Raw genomic sequence first — 8,561 nt, 5'->3', positions numbered from 1 at the left:
TCTTTGGTTTGTTTGACTACTCAAAAGAGAATATAGAGAAATATTACATTATTAATTTGTGTTTCTTACTTGCTAAATTTCACAACAAAAATTTTGCCTACTGCTTCTAAACAATTTTCTCTATTCAAAGATGATCTAGACACGTATACGGAAACTAATTTTCAAACTATATAATTTATGTACTTAGCTATTGCTCAGCAAATGTTAAAGATTTTTATATGAGGGGAAAATATTTCTGTTCAATGATAGCTACTATGATTTTTACTCATATTTAAAATGTGTTTTATTCATCTGATGTGCCACCATGTTATTAAATAAACTAAGTTTCTCTTAGAATACTACTTTCACTTGCTTTACTTATTTAATAGCCTATGTGAACATATTCTGTTTAAGAGTAGAATATTATTTAAATATGACGCTGAACAAAAAGGTATCAAAGTGCAGTGGAAATTGCATTAGACTACTGCATTAGTGCCATGAAGTGTCCTGATAAATTAATTCTAATGGCCACAATGTTAGACTGATCAAACTAGTAATATGGAGCCCCCTGTAATGTTCCTGAAATTTACAGTAACACCACATTAGGCATTGCACTTAACAGAAAGAAACTTCTTAGGCCTACATCTAATGATTTCCTTACAGCCATCGCTGTGTATAAATTGTTTAAACAAGACTACTGCTGTAATACCATTATGCTTCGGGAAACACAGAAAACCATATGATCTACAGCACAGTCTGAAATACTTTAATAGTTATTCCACCCTGTACCTCATGATTTTTAATAAAAGCACAAAAGGACACCCACCCTCTTTATTCAAAAAAACATTTAGATTTGTAATTCACATAATAAATCAATGCTTGGTGGGAAGAACAGATTTCACAAGACACTTCAATTGCTCTCAGATGTTTGGTTTCTTTATTTGAGATCACAATGGGGAATGGGAATGATGATCATGCCTTTGAAAATCCATGGAGATTTTCTCATGCTATATTGATGTTAACGGTACATATGGAGGAGGAACTTTCATTGCCCAATATAATTTCAAAAAGAAAATGTTACTGATAGCAGACAAGCATCATGATCGAGTTGAGTTGTAATTGCACCTGTCTTTTTATTTTTACATTTCAGAAAATAAGTGTCTGATTTAACAATGAATACATGAATAGGGAATTAGTGTATGACCTGCAGAGATCATACTTCACCAGAGCACATACACACAATAATAACTGCATTTAGTCCATAATGATTAGACCTAGAATGATATATCAGGTAGTATGCATTAATACACAACCATACACGCACACACCACACACGCACACACACACCACACACACACACACACAACTGGGCAAAAGCTTTTCAATTTGGGGAAACTTTCAGGATTTGGACTTCAGCGCTGGATATGCTTTACAAGCATGTTGCATGCGAACTGCACTAAAAACATTTCCATTTTGAGTTCACAGAGAAGTTTAATATTTGTTTTATAGCAAGGTACTGAACTGTAAACATAATTGTGCGCATATTCCTTTTATTGTTTTATTTAATCACACTCAAGTACCAAGGTCAAGTAGCAAGTCATCAATATTAATCGAAGAACATCACGGTATTTAAAGCAATTTGTTTGTTGATGTGCTATTAAAAGGCAGATAAGCCAGTTTCCTTTCAAGATAAAAAGGAATTGACGTTACATCATGGCGTGAATTATTTCATGCATTAACTAAATTGCCCCCTAAATGCTTCCTACAAAAATGAGTAACCTATTTTAGAAAAATGTGTTTCATCTATTAATTGACTTGAGATTTCAATCTTGTTTTTTTTGTTCCTCAAACATGAGAAGAAAAGTTGTGCGATTGCCCCCAATGCTGGACAAAGAGCCGTTTCTTTCCCTGACATGCCCGCATGCCACGTGAATGTGGAAATAGGTTTTGGTTATTTTTGCCAAAGACGTTACAGCATATTCATCCGTGGGTAAAAAAAAAAAAAAAGGTAAAAGAGGCTTGTTGAGCGCCCCAAGGGCCTGGGGACCCGGGCCCCACCTTTGAACATGCATCACATCAGTCTTTCATTTCAGCTCCCAGAATTTCATCATTCATTTCACATTATCTGAAGCTCTCTCACAGGGAGCTTTGCTCGCTGTCGGACGCCCCTGTTACTTCAAGATCTGTTTGAATAATTCAGAAAAAGCAGGAGAAGATTAGAAGGCATTGGATTTGACTGAGTGAAGAATCATTCCAACAACTCCCATCATAGTTATCAGTGGATCTGTGGCTCAGGCAGACTGGTAGCTGTGGTTCAGATGTATTTACTGTGGTGTAATATCTCATTGATGTGAGTGACAAGGTGTAGATTGAGAATTTAACTCACCTCTGCATCACGGAAATCAATGCAAGCATAAATACAGTTTAAATGTTGTAATTCAGGGCTACAGTCTGAGCTCAGCACAGCTCACGTTCAGATTTTTAGAGTGCGAATGATCCGACGAATTTGAGCTGAAACTGTGTAATGGACAACCTAAAAGGCAATGGTTTCAAATTAAGAGGTGGGATCTGCAATTATTCTTTAAATAATTGTTTTTCAAACATTGTTCAAGGCTGATCAAAATAGGCAGACAAGGTTAATAATGAACAGTAAAATATAAAGTGAATCTAGTTTTTTGTGTAGGTAAAATGCGACTATTATTCACCAATACGCACAGAAAAATAAGTAGCTTATGTAATAACATTAAAGAGACTGCAATTAAAAACCATTAATGACCTACAGAATCAGAGCTTAAATTGAACATGAGGCAAATTGTCATCAGTAATATGATATTAAATAATTGTTTCTGCCTAAGTATTAATAATAACCATTTAATGTGAGAGATTATGCTATTATTATTTTAAACGGGCCACAATTTTTCATGAAATTAATAACACATTGAAAATAATTTGTTTTAATGAGAAAGAAAATTCAGTGATGTCTTATCAAAGGCAGCAAACTGTGATATTTTAATAGAGCCAATATTCTCTTTATCTCTGCCAAAGAATGTCTCCTTTGACCACAGCAGTATCTAATTTGTGAGCATCTTCTTCAGTATATGATACAAATTCCAGAAGTGTTTCCATCTGGTTGGTGTCCAGGGATATATGCAAATATTACACCTAAAGGTAACCAACATTTTTAAAATTGATATCTAAATTAAACATTTAAATCTACACACACACACACACACACACACACACACACACACACACACACACACGTTGGGTTTTCATGTTTTATGGGGACATTCATAATCTCCTAACCCTAAACTTACCCATCACAGAAAACTTTCTGCATTTTTATTGCCATTTTTGTTGGGACATTTTGTCATTAAAGGATTTTGCCATTGAAATTTTTTATATTTGAATATATATAATAAATATATCTGAAGCTCAGGGCCTTCTGTCAGATCACATGATCTCATGTTCTAACTTATTCCTAAAACATAATTCCACCTCACATTATCAGAGAAGTTGTCTTGACGTCTGGGATGTAAAGATCTGGTTCTTATAATTATGCCGTGACTGTCAATCCACTCAAAGTGCTTCAGTTACAAATGTATGGTACCATGGCAACAGATATGGCTGACTGTATGGTAAAATGATACATTAAAAAAATCTTTCCGAGGACAGTATACCCTTCTCAGCCAACATATCATGTGAGGTGTTTGATACGTGCTGAAAAGGACACACACTTTTCACATCACAGGAGGCTAAAACCTTGGCACTGCTCCCTAAAAGGGATGAAAACAAGCCATCTAGTCGGACAGAATCAATGTAAAGCCATTACATTAGCAACCCCGGGAGTAGGCAGCATGTGTGTGTACCTGTGCAGCATATAGACAGTGGAGAAGCCAGTGATGGTCTTCTCTGCTCTTTTCGAGCATCTGCAGAAATCTGCAACTGCAGGAGCCTTTGCAGGAGTCTGTTGGCATACAAAATCACTCAGAAATATCAAAAAACATGTCTTAAACTGTCTGTAGCCTACCTGTGTATGGGGAGGCACAGAGAACAAGAATGTGTGTGAGTGTGTGTGCTTATTAAAGGTCTGATATTGCCCACGTGCCCTCCTACCGAAATTACACCCATTGTCTGTGTTATTGCTAATCACTGACAGAGCACGTTGTTCACAGCAGGGAAAAAGAGGAAAGAGGGCCATCATGAACAAGCCTGACTGATTCCCACTGAGCTAGTTTGTTCAGGATATACGAATAGGCTACATTCTCTTATTTGCATGTTTGATTTGCAACATGTTTTGCTCGTTTTTGCAGTTCTTTGTTCTTGTTTACACAAATTGCGAGACAATTGAACGACGATGTTGATACATGCGTGTATAAGATCAAGAGAGGCTTTTTTAAATTGCCTCCATTACACATTACACGTAATTTTATTATGAATTTTAGACTTTTTTTATAATGATTGAATAATATAACAATGTGTGTAGACTATCCTCACTGAAAGAGCTAGTCAGAAGTTTAAGGACTAGCATACAGCGTCTACAGTTAGAAATTGAAAAACACTGTTGCATAATTACTCCACTAGATGGCAGTACACGCTATTTATATCTTCAAACAGAAAGCAGAGTAAAGATTTTACTTAATAATACTCTGAGACACCGAGGTTATGAAAACAAACCAACAAAGAAATCATACCTGCCAAAATATTTTGATATTTGAATTAGCCTGCTATCCTACAAAAATTTCTTTGAACATTGGATTAAAATGGCAATTGTCAACAGTCTGAAACACTCACATGAAGGTGAAAGTGCACTAAAACAGGCTTAAAATAAACTTGCCACAGAAAAAAAAAAAAAAACATCAAAGATTTTATTACAACACACTTCATACAAATTCTTAAAAAATAGTGGGTCAAGAACAAGCTGACAAAATTCTCTCACATGACTTTTTACATATCCCTAGATATCAAACATTAAAAGCATTTCTGTCAAACTCATTACTAGAGAGAAAGGGTCAAAGACTTTTTCTTTGTCCTGAAATGAAAATATAGGCTATTTTTTTTATTATATATTGCACATTTTGAACGTTTCTCTGCGTATTTCTATAAAAGAAACCTTAAAGTCTTTACTATAAAAATGTATTAAACAATTATAATGTTATTACCCATAAAAAAAAGAAACAGATCTTTGAGCACGTTGTCACAATTTGAGGACTTTTCAGCAAAAGTTTAACCAATAAAACATTTATGAAGCGCCCACAAATTCAAGAAACAGAAAAGAAATACTTTAAACTATAATATAGCCTACAAAATAATCAAACCCTTGTTCTGGCCAACAGATATTATAATGAATTAATTAATTTGATTAAATAACTAATTCCTGAAAATTACAACATTTAAAAACAAATAAGACAACTTTCCCCAACATTTTTGAAAAGTACCCTTGATCATATAGTTAGAGCCTTGTATTAATATATATTAGTGCAGTTTGTTATGTCATCCTACAGCTTAAAATACAATGATATTGTAGGCCTAATTGTAGTTTGGAGAATAGAATTAACTAAATTATTATAAGACCATTTTATTTAAACAAATAGATAACTGGACTTGTGCCTCAGTATGTTATGACAACACCAGTCTCCCCTTTACATTTATGTGAATATATAGTGATTGAAAGTTATTCATTTTATGTGGTTATATTTACAATTACTTTTGTCTTATGTCATTAAATGGCTCCATATAACCAGATCTCACAATGAGGGACAGATCAATTGCACAGTGAATGTTGGCTATAAATAAAGACAGATAGATTTTTTTTTTTTTTTTTTGAAACAATTGTATTATTCACATAAAAGTCCAAACTTTATAAAACTAGTGTCACTCTAGGGTTCCAAAAGCCTGTCTACAAGTGAGAAAAGCATGTCGCAGAGGCCGACTGTCCACGCGGCCAGACTGCTCAACGCTGCCTTCTATTATGATGTCAGCGCCTGGATTGAATAGCATTCAATATCTCAAGGACGGCCGTTAGTGGAACATCAATAGAATAATACAGAGCAACACTAAACAGTCATTGCTCATAGTTGCCCAGTTCATTTGCCCATTGATTTATTGATATTTCACTGCTTAATGCAATTAAAGCGCAGCAATTAGGGGTGCTGAAAAACAGGTTGTTTGTGTTATTATGTTGCCCTGAAAGCATCTATCCACCCTGAGGCTGTGCCCCTCCCTGGATGTCATCTCTCAATATGATTATGATATATGTTGACCATTTCATATCATCGGATGATTCTAACACAGCATGCAGCAGTGATCTTTTCAAGAAACCATCCATCTGCCCGAGGAATATAATTAAGGATGAAATCTACAGTGGCCAATGTAAAATAAATATAAGCATAAAGCAGTCACCTAACTCTTCCCAGCAGGAAAATTGGTGAGTGTAGTGATTTTCTAACCTGGTTTTGAGATTGAATTTTAACATCAAGTGTGAAGCTCCTGTGGTGAGAAAAACACAACTGTCAGTCCAATAATAATGCAAAAAAAAGAAAAAGAAAAAAAGAATGACAAACACTTTTATTGGTTGCCTCCAAAAATAACACAAATAACAGCTTGTTGATCACTATAAACAAATAAAACTGCAAATCTGGAACTCGAGTGTTACAAAAAAGGATACAATCCACTTCATCTAGGTCCATTCATTCACTTCCAACCCCGGGCAGCTTGGTTGAAAATCAAAATAAAACACAAGGAACGGTCGTGGAATGACAAAAAGTAAAATTGTTCTCTACAGCCGTTGTCGGTCCACTGGGGTTTGAGCTATCGAGGTACTCGGCTGTCAGAGTAGTAGATATAGGGAGATTTGAGAGCAGATTAATAGACTGCTTTGTGGGTTCTCTCCCTCATTTCTGCTCCCTTACTGTTTTTTAATTCATGCAAAATTATAATAAAAACCTTCGTAGTAACATGCAGATTTATATGCAAAGCAGATTTACCTATGGTGCACGGACTGCTGCGTTTGGCTTTGATCTGTGTTTCTGACACTCTCCAACTATAAAGAAGAAAAGAACTTAAAAACTGTAAAGGCTCTTAATTGAACTGAACATAAAAGAAGATACATGGTGTTAATTGGTTTATGCTAAGAATAATTCAGGCCTTAGAGACTACTGTCCCTTACCGGCCCCCCTGCCAAAGTGTCAAGATTTACATCTTTAATTCAAGATTTCCCCGTATTAATTACCTCTCAGCAAGATGTGAATCAGTTCATTATAAAGTATAATAAACGGCAAATATATATATTTTTCTGGTCTGTGAATATAAGTTTTCTTCTGTGAGCACAGTGAAATGTTTCCCCTCTTCTTTTTCCTCGCATATTTTTGGGAGAAACTTGTCAAACTGATTTTATACATCACAACGAAGGCAGATTTATTTATATAAATGTAAGCAGATTTTGACAATAAATATACGTGGAAGCTTCTTTTTGCTGGCATGCAGTGTTTATTGCACTATGAAAAAGAAAAACCAGAATATGATGTAAAATGCATAAAATGTTCAAGTTAAAATACATAAATAAACAGCAAAGACATTCTGTCAAGCATGAGCACTGAATATTTAATTTAATCAAAATTCGGAACTTTTCACAGGATTTTTACAAAAGTTAAGCAACTGAATGTAAAAAATAATTTCCACTTACGAAAAATATACAAAATGTGACAACCCAAAACCCATGTGAATGTGTAATGGGCTTCGGTGTCTTCCATTTAGCGCAGTGCTGAAAACAAATCTATCGGCCATGAGACCATTTGAAATTCTACCTCTGCTTCAGACTGCATTCCTCGGCTATGGCACTGCTTGGGCTGAGCATGTTTCATTGTAAAGTAAAGCAATTTCAACACTCCACCCCCTTTGTGACCTTTCATTATCACAGCCCAGTACGTGGCTCCTCTATCCCAGAATCCTTGGCTCACCGCTGAAGATGATAGATGGGACAGTAGAAGCTGCTGGACAACACTAGCATTTAGGGAGGCAGAGCAACACACATTACCACTAATGCCCCGCAAGGTAACCGCATTGCACTAGGCTTGTATGTGCACATGACTTAGGCTTGATTTAGAAAAATTGTGAATAATATATGCAGTATATTCCACAAACAGTTCTCATACACCTTGGATTTTTGTACTGTTTTTGATGTCATTTTATTTCTAAGATTTTACAGTAATTTATTGACACAAAATGCATGATTTTACGTGGCTAAAAACGATTTGATAAGGAAACCTGCGGGGACGTATTAATTAAAAAAGAGAGAATCTAATTAACATTCTACAGTGACTTAAAAGCTGAATATTATTAGAGCTGCAACCATCAGTGTGATGAAAAGAGAAACATGACAGTGAAATTTAAATTCAAAGAGCTGCGAATAATGTACACACAGATCAAAAGAATAAACAGTGGGGGAAAAAAAATAACACCACAAAGTTTAATTTCCCTGCCATGCGAGAACGAGCACAAAAGCACTAGGAGAGAGCGCTCTCACAAACAACAGTCTGCTCGTTGATGAGCTCTAATGCTGCCAATTAAAAGGTGTCACAAAC

The sequence above is a fragment of the Rutilus rutilus genome (assembly GCF_951802725.1).
Source record: "Rutilus rutilus genome assembly, chromosome: 10".
Taxonomy (NCBI): Eukaryota; Metazoa; Chordata; class Actinopteri; order Cypriniformes; family Leuciscidae; genus Rutilus; species Rutilus rutilus.
This window is presented reverse-complemented; position numbering follows the sequence as displayed.